At 38.4% G+C, this 17,894-nt stretch overlaps 1 long non-coding RNA gene across 1 annotated transcript; it reads right to left on the bottom strand.

Moving 5' to 3' along the window:
- Window positions 1-14,276: 14,276 nt before the first annotated feature.
- LOC145425446 (uncharacterized) lies at window positions 14,277-16,485 on the bottom strand. The gene is made up of 3 exons (XR_013906133.1): window positions 15,410-16,485; window positions 15,054-15,086; window positions 14,277-14,549 (listed from the first exon to the last, which is right to left on the bottom strand). It is a non-coding gene; the product is annotated as an uncharacterized LOC145425446 (long non-coding RNA).
- Between the last annotated feature and the right edge of the window lie 1,409 nt (window positions 16,486-17,894).

The following is a 17,894-nucleotide window of genomic DNA, read 5'->3' as shown; positions in this document are numbered from 1 at the left end:
TCGGTGTGTTGGTGGTTCTTTGTATCTGGGGGTGGGCGTCCGGGTACACACCGGCTCACTCCTTGGCGGCCGCTTGTCGGGGCCTGGGGCCTGGGGCTCGCTCGGGCCCCTTTGGAGGTGGGGTGCCCCCGGCCTCTCGGCCTGGGGCTCGGTCACTCAGGCACAGCTGGGGGCCGGCGGAGCTCACGGGCGCGTCACTGCAACTCCCCCTGACTTCTGCTCCGCGGCTGCTGGGCGAGCCCTCATCTGGGACTCTCCTCAGCTCTTACTGGAACAGTGGCGCGGCTGCCCCTCTGTTGGTCTTCCATGGTCTCTTGTATTCTGGGGGCCTCTGGATGTCTGGAGTTTTGATCTCCTCCATACCCACTTCACACCCTGGAGGACGGGGCTGTGGCCCCCCCACACTCCCTAGCAGATCATTACATGGAGAAACCTTTGGAATGCAAGCATGCTGATCCACACAGGTATGCACACATGGGTATTCACAGACGCGGACTAAAGCTTTCTTGGCTGCTGCCTCAAAGCACACTGTGCGCTGTCTATCTTGCGTGCTGCACAATATCGTTTATTATTTAGTAAATATTGATATCTATGACTAGCTAGTTTATTGTGATGGTGCTTTGTTTTCTCTATTATTATGTTGCTCTTTGTTGTTTGCTGTCTCCTCTGTTTGTTTTTTTTGTTTGTTTGTTTTTTTTTCTCCATACAGGTGACCCAGGAGTTCTTTTTTTTTTTTTTCTCTCTCTTCCCCCCCCTTCTCACCGTCTCTTCTCCCCTTTGGTTTTCTTTCTTTCTCTCCCCCTCTTTCTCTCATTCATTCCCCCTGTCCTATTTATTAAAAAAAAAAATAAAAATGACAAAGGATGAACTGAAGCTCTGCCATCACGTAATGTCGCATACTGCTGTTTCTGATGTCATTAAAAAAAAAAAAAAAAAAAAAAAAGTTCATTCTTTATAAAGCTATATTGTGAAATCATATATATATATATATATATATATATATATATATATATATATATATATATATATATATATATACACACACACACACACACACACACACACACACACACATTTGGTAACAGCACGTCCACGTTGTCCAATGCATTAAACACAAGGAGGAGGATAACGTACGAAAAATATCCACACAGTGACACATATGCAAGTATAAAAGGTTAGCCTTAGCATAAGCCTTGGTTTAGTTTAGAGCTGCTAAAAAAGGATTATACATATATAAAGTATACTCACGGTAGTTTATCAGGCTTGTCAGCAAACTGTAGTTACACATCAATATAAATATTTCTAAAACTGCTAACTACTGATCAATTTAGATTTAGATTTTATATTCACATCTGTGCTAGAATCCAAACTAAGAGTGACAATAATGAGGGGACTCAAATACCTGAACTGCTGCTGCCCCTGCTGCACAGTTTCATCAGCTAACAGTGCTGTGGTTTAACTGGTCTCTTGTCATGTTTATGTGATGGAAGATGTCGAGAATACTACCAAATTGAAACTCAGTGTGGTGTTTCTGTGTAAAACGCCTGCAGACTGCCTGTATGTGAACAACGAGATTGTTCTCATTCCGGACGCGTAACATACCGACGATTTATCACATAGCGTATAATGCTACGTTTTGGGATGAGAACGTGTTAGAACTACATATAGTGTAACCTTTTTTTATGAACTTAAAGGAACACCTCATAAAAATGTGACAGTCACACAGTTTGGTTACAGCTTTATAGAGAAGTCTACAGTTTTTTAACTGAAATCTTAATCGACAAGTTCACCGATTCCATGTTTTATGTTTTTACAGTCATTGGTACTTTCTTTATAAAGTTGATCATTCAGAAAAACCCACTGTTTGACTGCTGAAACCATGAAATTTAAAACCAGTTTGGTTTATATTTACAAATAATTGACGCAGTCCTGAGCAATTCTGAGCAAAGCGATTCTGACCAGTCAGTCATTAAAGAATCAGAACCAAGACAATCTAGATGTCTTTAGTACCCTCTCTGATAATCATTTTAAATAAATGCCCAAAAGAGTTGAAAAACGAATATCAATATATTTTTTGCAATAAAGTTTCCACCAATTTATATTCATTCTATATTTGAAATAAGAAGTCTGCGAAATGTGTTCGTATTTTATCAATAACACAGAAACAACATCTCCAAAGTATATTCTTCCACAGATATGTTGCTATTAACATTGTACTGGTACATAGGTTAAATGGCCACTCTTGCTTACACTCACAGAAGCATCTAGAATAATTATTTAGGTCAACAAACCACCAAGCAGAAAATAACTAAAGGAAAACCACAGGAAACCATAAGGAGGTTAAAAAATGCAACATTTTAAGTAAGTCACTGGGAACTCAATACAACAAGAGCACAAAACCCACAGAACAAAAAACAAGTGAAGAACAAACAATGTATGAAACTCAAATAAAAAACTCCACAAATATTAGACTGCCAAACCAAGATATCAAACTAACAAGAGCTAAAAGACTCAAACAGGAACCCAATAAGGAAACACCAAAAGATAAACAATACGACAAATCTCAAAAACCATGTTATACAACTGATTCTAGGAAGATTAATAATATTGATAAACAAAAGGAACCTAGAATAAATAATAAACTATCAAACTAAACTCAAAACCTGCATTTCTAAATTAACAGGAACAAAAGTCAGACATAAGTTAAGCAAAAAAAAAAAAAAAAAAAAGACTGCAGCATCCAACTCACCACCTAGTTGGCTGGGTCATCATTTCATCCTCATATGTCTTCTGTTCTTGTTCAGTTATTGTTGCTGCATATGATATGGTTCACATCCTGTTTTATTTTGATAGTATTTTGTCTCTTGTGCCTTGCATTTAGTCCACTTCCTCCCATTCATCATTTTTTTCAATGCAGGTTCCACTCTTCAAATTAGCCCTCAGTGATTTTATATACCGGTGTCTTTTATTCGTTCATTCTCAAGTTGCACTGTGGACTCACTTTCACTTAAAGGGCTGTGAATTATGATTATATTTCATTTTTTACTTTAATTTAAAAGCAAGATAAAGAGCTGTTTTTAAGATTTTATAGCGGTGGCTAAATTTGGGTTTACATTACATTAGTTCTCCTCTGAGTCACCACATTGAGGTTGTAATAAATGAAAGCATTTCAAAACAAACACCTCTGTGTCATGAACCGAAGTTCAGCACACAAGCTGGACCCAGAAGCAGAGCCAACACACACAGGAGTACGAGAACTTTATTTTAACTGAAGGTGTCCCGGGAGGGTAGAAGGAAAACACGCGTGAAACTCGAGAAACCAAGGGACCGGGAGATGAGTCGCGCAGGAACGCCGAAAATGAGACTGTGGGAGGCTGCAACAGAAAAAGGACAAGAATTATTGGGGCGCGGGGAAATAGCAGCATACGTGGGGGAAGAGTATGAGTCTTACGGTGACAGCGGGGCCGTGGGAGCCGGAGGGAGGGGTGAGGGTCCGCGGGGGAGCTCCAAGAAAGTCGAGGTGGCGAGTACTGAAGGCGATCCAAATTCCAGACGGGCAGGTGGCTCAAAAAACACGCCGAGTTGTTTATCTGAGTGCACAGGACAGAATTAGCGCTCGTTCAGACAGATGAGTTCTCACAATCGCTTTCCCACAGGTGTACGTTACAGTGGTAACGTACACCTGCGGACTGGCGTGGAGCAGCAGGCTGGGCTGGATCAAATAGTCCACCTGATGATCGCCTGGGATGGGGTGCAGGTGTGGAGTCAACAGCCACGCCCGTGGGCGTGGGCATCCTATCAGCTTCTCGGACGCCGGGCCGCGGACCATGACACTCTGTTGTTGTTAGCGATCACATGCTTTTTAATATCCCATTTTGTGCACTTTTAACAATGAAATCTGCAGCTTTAAATCCATTATTGAGAGTATTAACAGTGTCTTGCACATGTATAATTTTGAACAGTACAACTAGATTGCAGCAGTCATTGTTCCATCAGTAAAGGAAAGTCATCCAGGTCCTGAAGTAGTAAACCAGTTTCAGATAATCACACTGTTGCCATTATGTTTGACCTTTGGTATGATGTTTCTTTATGAAGTTATGTGTTATTTTAATGCCACAGTCCACAGAATATTTTCCCTAAGCTGACCCCACAAGTATTCAGTGGGGTTGAGTCAAGACTGCCATTTCATCCTCTCCACTCCCAAATTCTGGAGGTACTTTGATAAACTCTTTGTGTGAAAGTGAGCATTGTCATTTTAGATGATAGAGTTTGGTCTCAGTGATAAGGGATTTCCACTTGTTGCAGAATGTGTGTCTTCCCACATTCAGGAGTTTCCTGCTTTATTATTGGAGTTTTTGTAAAGATTTTGGTTTTGGTCATTTTGGCTTGGGCCAGCGGAAATAACAGTGCTTTTTGCAGTTTGCTTTAAGAGTTTGTGTTTAGGTTTTTGATTTTACAACCACAGCGAATCTTTTTGACATCTCATCCATGTGGTGAAATTCTGATTTTAAGGTTGGTCATGATGGTGTGCAGGATGTGGGTGAGCTTGAGGAAAGGAGAAATAGCGTTTTGAAACAGAAGTGCATGTGAGGCAAGATGAGGTCCTGCTTCCTCTTTGAGCTAACATGTGTCCTTAAAAGTAGCTCTGAGGGTGTATTCACATAAATTTGTTCTCTTTAAGCTTTCAGTTACCTCACATTGGGCCAGTTCCCGAGGCTCATGGGAAGAGTTCAAAGTTAAACAATCTCAACATAATAAGCTGTTTAAAGTTCAGGAAATTAGTTTTAGTATATAATGAGATTCACTGAGATCAGACATAAAGTGTCATTTTAAATGAAATCCAACATCTATTTCAGAAAAAAATTGTTTCCACTGAGAACACATCTGTAGTAACCAGATTTTGTAATTCTTTTAACAAGTCACATACGAACATCTGCAAATTTCTCATTTTTGGAGAACAGAGCAAAGCCGCAAACAGCAGTTTGGGTTAGGTAAGTGGTGAATAAACAAGAATGTAGTTTCATCATCAATCTTTTTTATACATATTCAGTTGTAGCAAGAAAAGAGTTAATTGTGCCATGCTAGAGTTAATAGTTTCTTATAGGATCTATGCTACATGTTTGACATTTAAGTAAAACTGAAAGCAGCAATAAAGGTATGCAAGCAGTCAGGGGCAGTCCTAGCCTATTTGGTGCCTTGGGCGAACAGAGGCAGATATCATCCAAAATGAGGACAATGCTGGATAATACCTCAAACCCACTCAATGACGTGCTGGCTAGTCACAGGAGCACGCTCAGTGAGAGACTGAGATTACCAAAAAGCACCACTGAACGACACAGGAAATCATTCCTGCCTGTGGCCATCTCCCTGTACAACTCCTCCATCTAATACACTGTAAACACTGCAACTGCACTGTAAAAACTTTTTTTTCCTAAACTGAGCGCCTGATGGCTTTGAACCTTTCTCGTCCATCTTCCATTGGTTTTAATTTTGCACTCCAGTATGAACACCCGGATGATCTGATATCCTCGTGTTGGTGTTGTTCCCAGACCATCATGAAAATGTTGTTCCAGGTTCAACATTGCAAGTGACCAATCACATTGTTGTGACGTTATACTTTTGCGCACCAAGCCATTCGTGCATTTATGAAATTCCAATGTTGCAAGGACAATATCAATTCTGCTTACTGTTTATTAAAGGGTTAGGGTTAGGGTCCTACACCTTAGTGCACAGATCTGGTTTGTCTAGGGTTTAGTTCTGGGATTTCGCCCAACCCAGGAAAAAATCATGAATATATAATGGGCTTGGATTGACAATATTATGAATAAAATGTGCTCTATTTGGAAGCAGCCGGACTCCTTCCCCTTTCGACAGGTTGTTTGTGAGACTTCAGCACTGAAGCGGCAGCAAGCAGGCGCACCGAGGGCCCTCACGCTCACGCGTATATGTGTGTGATAGAATTCAGAAAAAAACATTGGTGAAGATTATAAGTCTGTATCACAATGTCTGGTGTTTTAGATTTTGTTGGTTTATTTTAATTTTGTTTTGTTTTTTTGCTAGCTGGTTATTAGATGCCGCTCCAGCCAACCAGAACCCCCCCCCCCCCCCCCCTCCCTCTCCTCCCTGTGGGCAAGAAACAGGCGCACCTCGCATTTACTTCCCGCTAATGGGGGATAGAAAACCAAAACACACCACTGCACAAGCATTTCAATAGAGCACAGTCCATTTGGAGATCTCATGATTAACAATTGACCACCCCCTAGTGATGGCTGTTACTCTAAGGATTTATCATAAATATAAACCTCAGTCTTATAGGGTTTCACAGTTATAGTTCATAAATACGATATACAGCAGCATGATGCAACAAAAATACTGCTGACAGAATGGAAATTAAGAAAAAAAAATCCATAGAAGTATAAGCTTTTCAAAACTGGACAAAATTCAACTCCATACAGTATCAGTCACACTATTTATTTATGTTAATATAATGTATAATACATTATACTGCACAAAAATGTATTGTTGCCCTTGTGTAAAAACAGAGTATTGGGTCTATATTATTACATACTAGCAAATCCGTGTACCCTGCACTGGAGATAGGGACTAGAAATATTTATATACTATGATATACAAGATGCTATGATATATGCTATAATATGATGCTAAAATACATTAAATCAGACACGCCACTCTAATCTGATATTCCATTATTGCTCAGTTGAACTGTCAAATACACAATTCTATATGATTCTGAGACTTTTGTAAAATATTTATGCATTGCATGGGCCACTCACAGTGCCCTATGCAGTGCTTATGGAAAGTTTTATCAAGATTGTCTCACTCAGAGGATGCAAGGAAGACATATGGCATGCATATGATCTGATCATTATAGTATGATTACATTATGCTTCTCTTTGGCTTTGCTGCTGTTGCTCTCTTCACTGACCTGTAAGGCAAACACAAAAGACAAAAAGTAAGGATGTTATGTGGTGAGGCCATTTAATCTTGTCAAGGCATATTGTCAATGTAATCAGACATTTCAGTGCATGACTGTTGTGAGTTTACCTGCAGTTCCCATATTCACATCAGTGTAAATAATACTCTTATGTGGTTTATGATGCTTCCCTGCTGAGATAATCAGATGAATGAGCAAAAGAAAATAATTAATGTGCATTTCAGTGCTGGAGGTGAAAACCTTTCTTAACTAGATTTTTAAATGTATTTTAATTTTTTTTTTTTGTAATTTTAAATTGCACATGTTAGATACTCACTCTCCATCCCAAAGTCTTTAACCTCTATAAGAGAGTATGTGGCTTCAGGTGATTCATCTTCCTCTGAAATGTAATTTTTTTTAGTTAGAGGATTATAAAAAATGATCATCTGGATTAGTGTTTTTAATTCAAATGTTTATACATCTTTAACCACCAGAAGTAACAAAGTACAAATACTTCATCATTGTGCAATTTTCATCTGTATTTGTATTTTTTTTCTGACAACTTTTTTCTTTTACTTCCCACTTTTTAAACAATCATCTGTACTTCCCACTCCCATTTTCAAAACAGGTTTGTTACTTATGGTTTTGTGCATTTATGGGGAGTTATTATTTCATCACTGCGCTTCTTCACAGTAACACATGAAAGGAAATCCTGTTTTTGTACATTATCCTTTAACTCTCAAATCAGTAATGTCACTCGCTCAGCATATTTCCAACTCCGTAACATCAATCACCTCCGCCCCTTCCTCTCTCCACATGCCACTGCTATCCTCGTCCATAGCCTCGTTACCTCTTGGATTGACTACTGTAACTCACTCTCAGATAATCCTGCTCCCTTTCTCTTTCTGTTCCTTCCTCTCGTCTTGTTTCTATGGGGGGCAGGGCTTTTAGCCACTGTGCACCCCGACTTTGGAATTCCTTATCCCCTGACCTCAGAAACATCACCTCATTCCCTCTTTTTAAGTCCAACCTCAAAACCCACCTGTTTAAAATTGCCTACTCCTCATAACCTATCCCTGATATTAAACTTTCTATCTGCTATTCTTATTATTGTGTGTATTTCATGTTTTTTATGCCTGTTTTTATTTGCTGTACAGTATCCTTGGGTGTTTTGAAAGGTGCTTTTAAATAAATAAAATGTATTATGATGATGATGATGATGATGATGATTATTATTATTATTATTATTGCATTTTTTAAGAGGCAAAACCATGTGTAATAGTCGGGGGTTACAGTAGGCTGTTTTTTAATGGGTTTTTCAGGCACTTTGTCAGACGTTTTTAAGTGTCAGATAATTTCAAATGAATCGTATTTATCGGAAGAAGGGTTAGATTTAAAGGTAGGGACTGCTCAGTGAAATTTTAATAAACTGGAAATTTAAAGCTTCCATGTAAGTCTTATTGTTTTTAAATCAGACATCAGGTCTGTACATATGAAGTTATGTTATTCAGATTGTGAAACCTGCTTCAAACAAACTGAGGTAACTGTAAAACTAACACTAACTGTGTTTCTTAAAGGTTGCATGAAAATCCACTGCAGTTTAGTGCAGATTAAACAGGTTAGTTTGGTGTATTGTGATGGATTTATAGTAAAGAACAGTGTGCGACTGGTGCTCATTATCAGAGAGGTTGCATAAAGGGTATTAAAGATGAATTTGAAATTAAGCAGATGATGGTTGTATAGTGTATAATATTAGAAAGCATAAACAGTGTAAAGGATAGAAATTAGCAGTAATAACACATCTTGTTGAATTCAAATCCACAAAGAGCAGCAGGTACATTAACTCTATGATATTCAAAAGATAATGTGTACCTTTTGCAGTATCTTCCAAGTCTTGGATTGTTTCATAGATGTGATGATCACCTTGACAAAGATAATAAAATCAGAGTCAGAGTTTCATTTCAATACATTTAAAATAATTATTTATATTTCAAACTGCTGTGTGCTATTCAAAAGATCCCATTTACCATTTGCAGTGTCTTCTGAGTGATGGGCTGTTTCATAGAGTTCATATTCACCTTAAAAAGCCAAGGTCAGAGTATCATGTTAGAGTTTAATGCATTACAGCAATTAAATATTTTTGTGCAAAGACACCAAATTAATTTAACTTGATTTTTTTCCCCCTAACTTTTTGTGTTCTGGATTTTTGCCCTTGATTGATGGTCTTTGAAAAAAAGTTGACCAGAACTTTATGAAGACTAATTATTAATGCTAAACCTTGGGTTTATGACTGACCAGGGTGAAGAGATTTGTATACATGGGTTTCATTCTGATTGACTCCAGGATTTCTGGTGGAGTCTTGACTGTTGATGTCTGACTGGATCGGCCTAATGAAAACATAACAAATGCACAGATAATAACATTGTGCAGAAAATTCAGAACAGTAAAAGAAAACACTGCTGAATGTTTAGAGTGAAAATAGGAATATAAAGTTTTATACCAACCCAGTGAAGCATAAATCTGTTAAAAGAGAAAAAAAAAGTATTGTTTCTCTCAGTGCAAATCATTTTACTTCTATTTTGTGCCATGACATCATCATATGTTGATGTATTTGTAAAAATGTCTCATCCTTTGCCTTTCTATAGCGATACATTACAAGCAGGAAAATAAGAAGAAGAGAGACTCCACAAACAAGTCCAACAACCAACCACACAGGACATGAAGTCCTTTTAGATCCTGATGGAGCTACTGTGACTGTAAACATTAGCAGTAAACATTTAGAGACTTGAGAAATCTTTCTAAAAATGTTCTTACGAAAGTAGAGTCAGGTGAAAGAAAGACAAACACATACTCATTAATATACTCTATGGTGGCTATGTTAATCATTTGCAGAAATCCATCAAATGTTTTGATCCTGCTCACCTTTAACTGACATCCAGCTCTGTGCTGACTCTCTTCCTGAGTACTGACACTTGTAGAAACCTTCATCAGACTTTGACACTGCAGAGATCTTCAGCTCCCCTCGGGTATCATTTTGAATAAGTTTGTAATTGTGATAGAAAAACACATTAGAAAGTATTTTTTGTGTTTTTCTCAAACTGCAGCTCAGACTAACAGAAGCTCCCTCAGTCACAGGATGAACAGGACTCACCAGGATAGGACCATAATAATTATCTGTGAAATAATGAATGATGTTCCTGTTAGTCAGTGGGTAACCTTGAGAAAAAAAAAGCTGAAGGTCACAAAAATCACATCATCATGTTATTTTGGCAACTTCAGCTTTTTGAAGGTTTTCTGAAGGTTAGGGTTGTGATGTGTTGAAGAACTACTGTACATTTCCTAAAAGGAACTTTTTTTTTTTTTACCAAATATACATATGACCTATAAAATATATAGTGCCTTAGACACCAAACGTTAATCTCATAAGACATTCCAAATCAAATCTGTCTACTCACCAGCTGCTTGTTTATGCATTAGCACATATCAAACACAGCCACACAAGAAAAGAGGAACATGAGGTGTTATTTTAGATGTACTCTGATTTGATGGGTTTCTGTTGAGTTTACGATTTTCTTTTTATTAATTTTTTTTTTTTAGTATATATGTTAAAAAGGAATATTTGGTACTCTGAAAACTCTATGCAGCGGCGACCCCACCTCTAGCAGAATTATGAAAACAATTTTTCTTTTTTTCATGACATTTACTGCTTATTCACTGATAAGGGTCGAGCTAAAATAAGACTTACAATTGCCTAAATGTCCCACTTTTTGTCTCTTTTTGATAGATTTACTTTCAAACAGTACCGTAGTGGGGAAACACTATGAGCTAATAAATAACATAAACGGGAAAAAAATGACCAAAAGAACATGATGAATGTATAATAACATACTCTGTACAGTGATGTTGACTGCATTGCTGAAATCTCCTGATCCAGACTCACACCAGTACACTGCAGTATCTGACTTTAATATGTTGATGTCACATGTGGATCCAGTCATTCTCCTACAGTCAGAGTACAGTCGGCCGTCCTCAGAGAACTTCCTCACTCTCCACTCAGTGAAGTTTCCCTCACAGGTCAGTGAGACAGAGTCAGAGGTGAAGTGTTGCACTCTGTCAGGACTCACTGTGAGAGACGCTGCTGAATGAACATCTGGAAACAACATGCAGTGAAGACACAAAGCTCACAGATGTTAGGATTCAAAATATCACAGTGAAAATATTCTTTTGCTTTAATGTTTAAAGGTCAGTGCTAAAAGACACAGTGTTCGTATTGGTCAAACTATAATTTTCACTTTCAATGCTAAGCCAAAAACAACCCATTAATTCACATTTTTTGGTTGTTGCATTACTTGAAAAAAGATAGAATCAAACTGACCTGCAGACCAGACAAACTTTGGTTGACTGTGATCAGTGTGATACTCTGGGTCTCCTCTTCCAGCTCTGCACACATATCCTGCTGTGTGTGTCTGTCCATGAATGATGTAGGAGTCCTGTGCAGTCCCACTGCCATCAGGTAGCAGCTCATAACTGGAGGATTTCTCTGATAGATCAGGAACAGCTTTATACCAGTAGAAGCTCCATCCTGCAGACGGATGTTCAACCTCACAGTTCAGAGTTACTGAGGCTCCAGGACTCAGCCATGATGGAGACACAGTGAGGACAGGACGGGGTTTATCTGTTCAACAAAGATTTGCTCTCAATCTTTCGTCTCTTAACTCTGAATTCAATGTCACTAAAATGTTGACTCACAAATATTTATGATGAACTTTAAGAGTGAGACTATCTAAACATGTCAAATATCTCAACATGTACTAATAAAAACATATTTTTACAAACTGTTTCTATTTCCAGGTTAAATGAACTATGACTCTACTTACTGTCAGAAACTGTCAGTGTGACTGAATCACTCCACTCTGTTGTTTCATGCTGTGAACTTTTCATTCTGCCCTTACAGCGATAGTTTCCACTGTTGGATGATGAAGCAGATCTAATCCTGTATTCATTTTGATTTGGAGCTTTTATCATGCTGTTTGTTTCCCACTCATAATCCCACTCAGTGTCTCCTCCATGGATCTCACATCTGACAGTGATCGTCTCTCCTCTGTATATCTCAGACCAGTTTGGATACAGAGTCACAACAGGTCTGATTGGGACTGTATGTATTCACAAAATGAGTAAATGAATGACAAAAGGGGTCAATTTCCATCAAATGTAGTGATTTTTGGTTCGTTAACTTTGAACTCACCAGTTTTCCACATCCTGACTGACTGGCTGTCCTCTGTGTAGTAAACTGGGTTTCCTCTTCCTCCTCTGCACCTGTAGAGTCCTTCCTGTGAGACACTGATTTGTCCATTTGAGTGGAAAACTGCATCTTGTGTAGTCAGGGCTTCAGAGGATTTCTCATCTCTGTACCAGTAGTATTTCCATCCAGATGATGATGATGGGTTCACAGAGCAGGTCAGGGTCACACTGCCCCCTACTGGAACAGCTGTGTTATCAGCTCTCAGTTTGGCCTTTGGTTTATCTGCAGTTCAGTTTAGAAAAAGAACAAAAGTCAATGACTGAATCAAACCAGTTGAAATAACTTGGTGGAAATATGGAAATAATAAATATCACATAACTTTAATGGTGAAGCTGCAACAAACTGTACAACTATCACACAAACACAACACTAATCTTTCATATTTAATTTGCTGCATTTCTAAGTTAAAAACACACATGAGGAACAATCAGTGGATTTAATGTTTCTTAGTGGATGTGGTGGAGCAGCTGAGACAGATTCAGCATTTGTTCTGCATTTCATCTTTCATGTATTAGAGCTGCACAGCAGAGAAGTTACTCTCATATGTTTTGTTCTCTTCACTGTGAATAAAAAGCTGCTGTTCAGGTTTTTGTTGTTGGAATAAAAACTAAACATTTTACTGACCAACATGAAAGACAGTTATAAAGCTGTAAGAAAGAAGAAGTGCTTTTTCCTTATTTAGATACTCTGGATGAAAGATCTTACATGATACAGTCAGTGTGATGATATCACTCCACTCTGAGAAGAAATAGTCCCTTCTGCCCCGGCAGCTGTATCCTCCACTGTCAGACTCAGTAGCTCTGATGATTCTGTATTCATTGGATGTTGGAGGTGTGTTTAACTTGGCTGCTCTCCATTCATACGTCCACTGAGCTCCTTCACCTCCCTGAATCTCACATCTGACAGTGACTGTCTCACCGCTGTATATCTGAGTCCAGGATGGCTGCAGGGTCACAGTGGGCTTACTGGGAACTGTTCACAGGAAAATATCTGGTTAGACACAAGAAGAAACATGAAGATAAAAAAAAATAAGACTGAATAAATTCTTCTATTTGTCAGGAGTTGTCTCTCATCTCAGGTTTAATAAACATAGTTGTTGAATGAAATTGTTAGCACAGAACACAACATAACATCTCTCAGTTTGGCAGCAATAAAATTATTAATCTCACGAGTTTCTGTAACTGTGACGTCACTGCTGTCCTCTGTGTAGTAAACTGGATCTCCTCTCCCTCCTCTGCAGTGGTACAGACCTCCTTGTGAGACACTAATAACTCTGTTTGCTTCATTTCCTCTCATGAGCTGAGCTTTAGAAGAGACTGAATCACGTCTGAACCAGTCAAACTTCCAGCCAGCAGAGCCCTCCACAGAGCAGCTCAGTGTCACACTGCCCCCTGCTGGTATGATTGAACGTTGTGCTGTCAGTGTGGCTCTGGGTTTACTTGCTGTTGAAGAAACAGGAAAACATACATCATGTTATCATTTAGTTCAGGGAAAATAACAATACGAAAATTAATTAATTAATAAGAAAATAAATATTAAAACTTCAAATACCAGTTCAGTTTTGAATGAACACCAATGAGTAGTAGACAAATGTAAACATGAAAACATTAAATGTCAGCATGAATCATGGTCCAACTCACATGAAACTGTCAGTCTGAAGGCATCACTCCATCCTGTTAAGAGATAGTCACTGCTACCCCGACATCTGTAGTCTCCACTGTGGGACACTGAAACTCTGCTGGTCCTGTATTCACTGGATGTTGGAGGGCTGTTTGTGTTGGGTGCTGTCCATTCATATTTCCACACCTTTCCTTCACCTCCCTGAATCTCACATCTGAGAGTGATTGTCTCACCAGTGAATATCTGAGACCAGCTGTGCTGCAGTTTCACAGCAGCCCAAACTGTTCAACAAACAAATAAACACAAATATTCATGAACAAACCAACAGTGAACGAAATAAAATCAAAGTTACAAAGTTCTACTTTAATTTAATCATGAATTTTTGTTTTACTGTGTTTCACAACAAAATTTCACCCTCACGTTGTTTCTGAATTGTAACTGGAGCACTGTACTCTGTGTAGAAAACTGGATCTCCTCTCCTTCCAATGCAGTAATAGATGCCTCCTTCTGAAATACTGATAGTGTGCTCTGATCTTCCAGCTCCTATTTTCTGAGCTCCAGAAAACTCTGAATCACGTCTGAACCAGTCAAACTTCCAGCCAGCAGAGCCCTCCACAGAGCAGCTCAGTGTCACACTGCCCCCTGCTGGTATGACTGAACTTTGTGCTCTCAGTGTGGCTCTAGGTTTATTTGCTGTTGAGTTAAAAGAAATAAAATGAATGTTGCAGAATATCTCATCCAAATTAAAACATGACTCACACTGGAGTCATGAGATTACAACACATGGATGTATATGGAGGCTATAGTTTCACATATTAATCTAAACATTTTCATTTAAGTTTCAGAGACTTTTAAAAGTGAGTTTGTGAGATAATCACTACAAAGAAGAATATGAAACTGTCTGTGTTTGTGGTTGTTCTCATATTCTCAGCAGTGGCTTATTCTGGATTACTATTGGAATCTGCTGAGAAAACCAGATGAATTCACAAAAAGAAAACTGATCTGCATGAAGTACAAAACCAGAGAATTAGCCTCATGGGTGAGTTTAACAACATGTATGTAATATCCCAATGTTACACACATAATTAAGTATATAAAACTATATAATTTTATCAAATATAAGAAAAAAAAGGAGCTGCAAAAAAGTAAGTACTAAACACATCACACAAATGGAAAACAAAGAAAACAATTTCTCACCTTCAGCATTTCCTGAGAAGAATGTACTGAACACTAGAATAAAGATTAATATCCACACTTTATCAATCATAAACAGATTTTTCAGATGCCCCATCAACATATTTGTACCCATATATTATGTGATAATAAACAGGCTCGAAACATCACAAAAACATAATTGACTTTTTGTAATTTGTAAAATAATGAAGAAGTAAAAGAAACTCAACTCAAAGTAACTTTAAAAAATGTTTAAATCAATAAGAACAACAACAACAAAAAAAAAAAACCCAACTGGATCTAATCAAACTCTCAAAGTAACAGAGAGATTTTTTTTTCTCAGTTAGTGGCACACAAACAGAGAAAATCAGTGTACTTACAGAATAATGCCAGCAAAGTATTCCCCATCATCACAGTCCTGCAGCTCTCTCATCCACAGATGTTCTACTTTGAAGAAAGAGAAATCACAGTTAATGTAAATTAAATTTGAGATCCCACTCCACTCTCACCTGCCAGCATGTCCTTGATGTAAAGTGAACAGTGTACCAAGGGTCCTGGAGTTATTGTCATGATCATGGGTCTGTGAACCAGTGTTATGGTTTTTAAAATATTGGAGTAAATGGAACTGGAAAATGGATTATTAATGAAATTAGTCTAAATAAGTTAAACATTTTGAAGCCTGCTCATTAAATTCTGTACATTAAGCATTTTGGGTGCTCAAGTCTAGCAGAGATGGCTGTACAACAATCAGTCCACATTGCATGTCATAATGACTCAGGCTACAAGTCAAATGTAAATGGTAAATGCATTGGTTCTTATAAAACTCTGCTCTATTCTACCTGAGGACTCAAAACACTTTATACAGCAAGTCTCAATTATTCAGACACAGTTGCAAATGACCAAGGAAGGTATGAAGTACATACCAGATGCCAGAAATGATTGAGCTAGGCGGCAGATCTAAATCTGTTAATAATGTTTCTTTAAATGTTTTCCATGACTGTTTTCATGTTGGCTTGAAATAAAATGTCTCCCTCTGCTGGCACTGCAGTTTACTGCAACCTATTACATCCATAAAACGTGTGACATCCACATGTAGAACTGTGTGTCTACTACATGCTTAGTCGTGTAACTGTGTTGCAAAGTGTTTTCAGTCTAACATTGACACAATGATGAAAGCATCAGGAGCAACTCTGGACCAGTATCTTGCCCAAGGATACTGGAACATGAAGCCTGGAGCAGCCAGGGATTGAACCAGCAACCTTGTATTAGTAGCTGACCCGCTCTAGATGACAGAAGTAAAAGGAATAGTGTGTCATTTATAACCCCTGTGAGACTGAGGTCACTATCTGTTTTTCAGCAGTGGAGTGAACTTTGATGGCATCATTTTAAAAGGACGGCTCTAATTAGCAGTACTAAAACTCATAATGTAGCCTGCTTTCTAATTACTGTAGAGTCTATTTCAGCTGACTTTTAGTTGGCGGTTGATCTGATTTCCAGCTTTTTAACATCACACTGTCAGATGTGCAGTCTGATCTTGCAGCTCAGCCTCAGCACAGAGCTATAAATAATCTTACTCTGTGGTTCTGAGCTTTGTCGTGAACACAGGCACAGGAAAAAACTACCTGTGATGGTTAAACTGCGAGGGATTTCTTTGTTTCACAAACTAGATGTTAGTAGTTAGCAGGAAGTTAGCTCGCTAGCTTCCACCAAAACATGATATCTAGACTTTAAGTGAAGACGTGATGAATCTTGCTTTCGGGCCCAAACTATTCTCCGTTTAATAAGGCTGTTGTGTTTTTAACTTGTTTTAATACTTTGTATCTTGTTCTGTTTAATCTCAACAAACAGTCAGTGATCATTGTCAGCCTCTCTCGGCAATGATGGTTTGGCTTTGGGATCTGCAGCAGAGTTTGGATCCAGACATGGCTAATGACGTCAGACTTAAGACCGGATGCCATGTTCTGACTGAGAGATTTCTGAAAAAACTAAAACGTACAACTCTGTTATCACTTCCAACATAAATTAAGACAGAAAACTAAACAGCAGTGACGTTGGTAGGGTTACTGAAGATGGGCTAGCTGGTATATATTGATGTCCTATGTGATCGCTAGCAAAACAGCTACGTAAGCATAAGATAAACACTAAAGCTCGAGGATGAATTCTAACTTTTTTCCACTCTATAAAAGTTAACTTGAGGTTTCCCGATGGTTAGGGACAAATGCAGTCGCATGGCAGGATGCTGTAAACAGACCAAACTTCAGTCAGAAGAACAACTGAGATAATCCATCCACAATATGAGGTTAGTCATTAATATACTGCAACAACATGGGAATAGAGCAGCTGTGAGAAAATTCATCATTATTGAATCAATGGTACAGAATTGGAGGAATTAAGAAGAATGAGTTGAGTAAAGTTTGACTTATCTGACTGTTTTGTTTCGCTTAATGATCATTCTGTGCACCTTATGTATGAAAACTGACCTGTTCATCGACAGTATGCCTTATGGTCCGAAAAAAAAAAAGGTACATAAATGAGACACATCTACACCATCCTGCCGTCCTGCCCTGTGTTAGCAGATAACGCTGTAAAGCTCTGTAATGTCATAACTGACAGCTATTGAACTGTTTTGCAGTAACAGTTGTGAACCAGGGCTACTGCAGGATTCTTATACTTTAAGTTAATCTGCAAATGGACATAATTAATGATATGATTCATTAATAGATGTGAGGAAAAAGGCAGTTGATAATTCAGGTATTCATTCTATTCTGCTTGAATATTAAATAGTGACTACAGACTGGGTGTTGCAGCACTCACAGCAGTTTACAAACAGGAAGAACATGATGTAAAGTGAGACACTTAAACTGT

The sequence above is a fragment of the Astatotilapia calliptera genome, chromosome 3 (assembly GCF_964374335.1).
Source record: "Astatotilapia calliptera chromosome 3, fAstCal68.1, whole genome shotgun sequence".
In the NCBI taxonomy this organism is placed as follows: domain Eukaryota; kingdom Metazoa; phylum Chordata; class Actinopteri; order Cichliformes; family Cichlidae; genus Astatotilapia; species Astatotilapia calliptera.
This window is presented reverse-complemented; position numbering and strand designations above follow the sequence as displayed.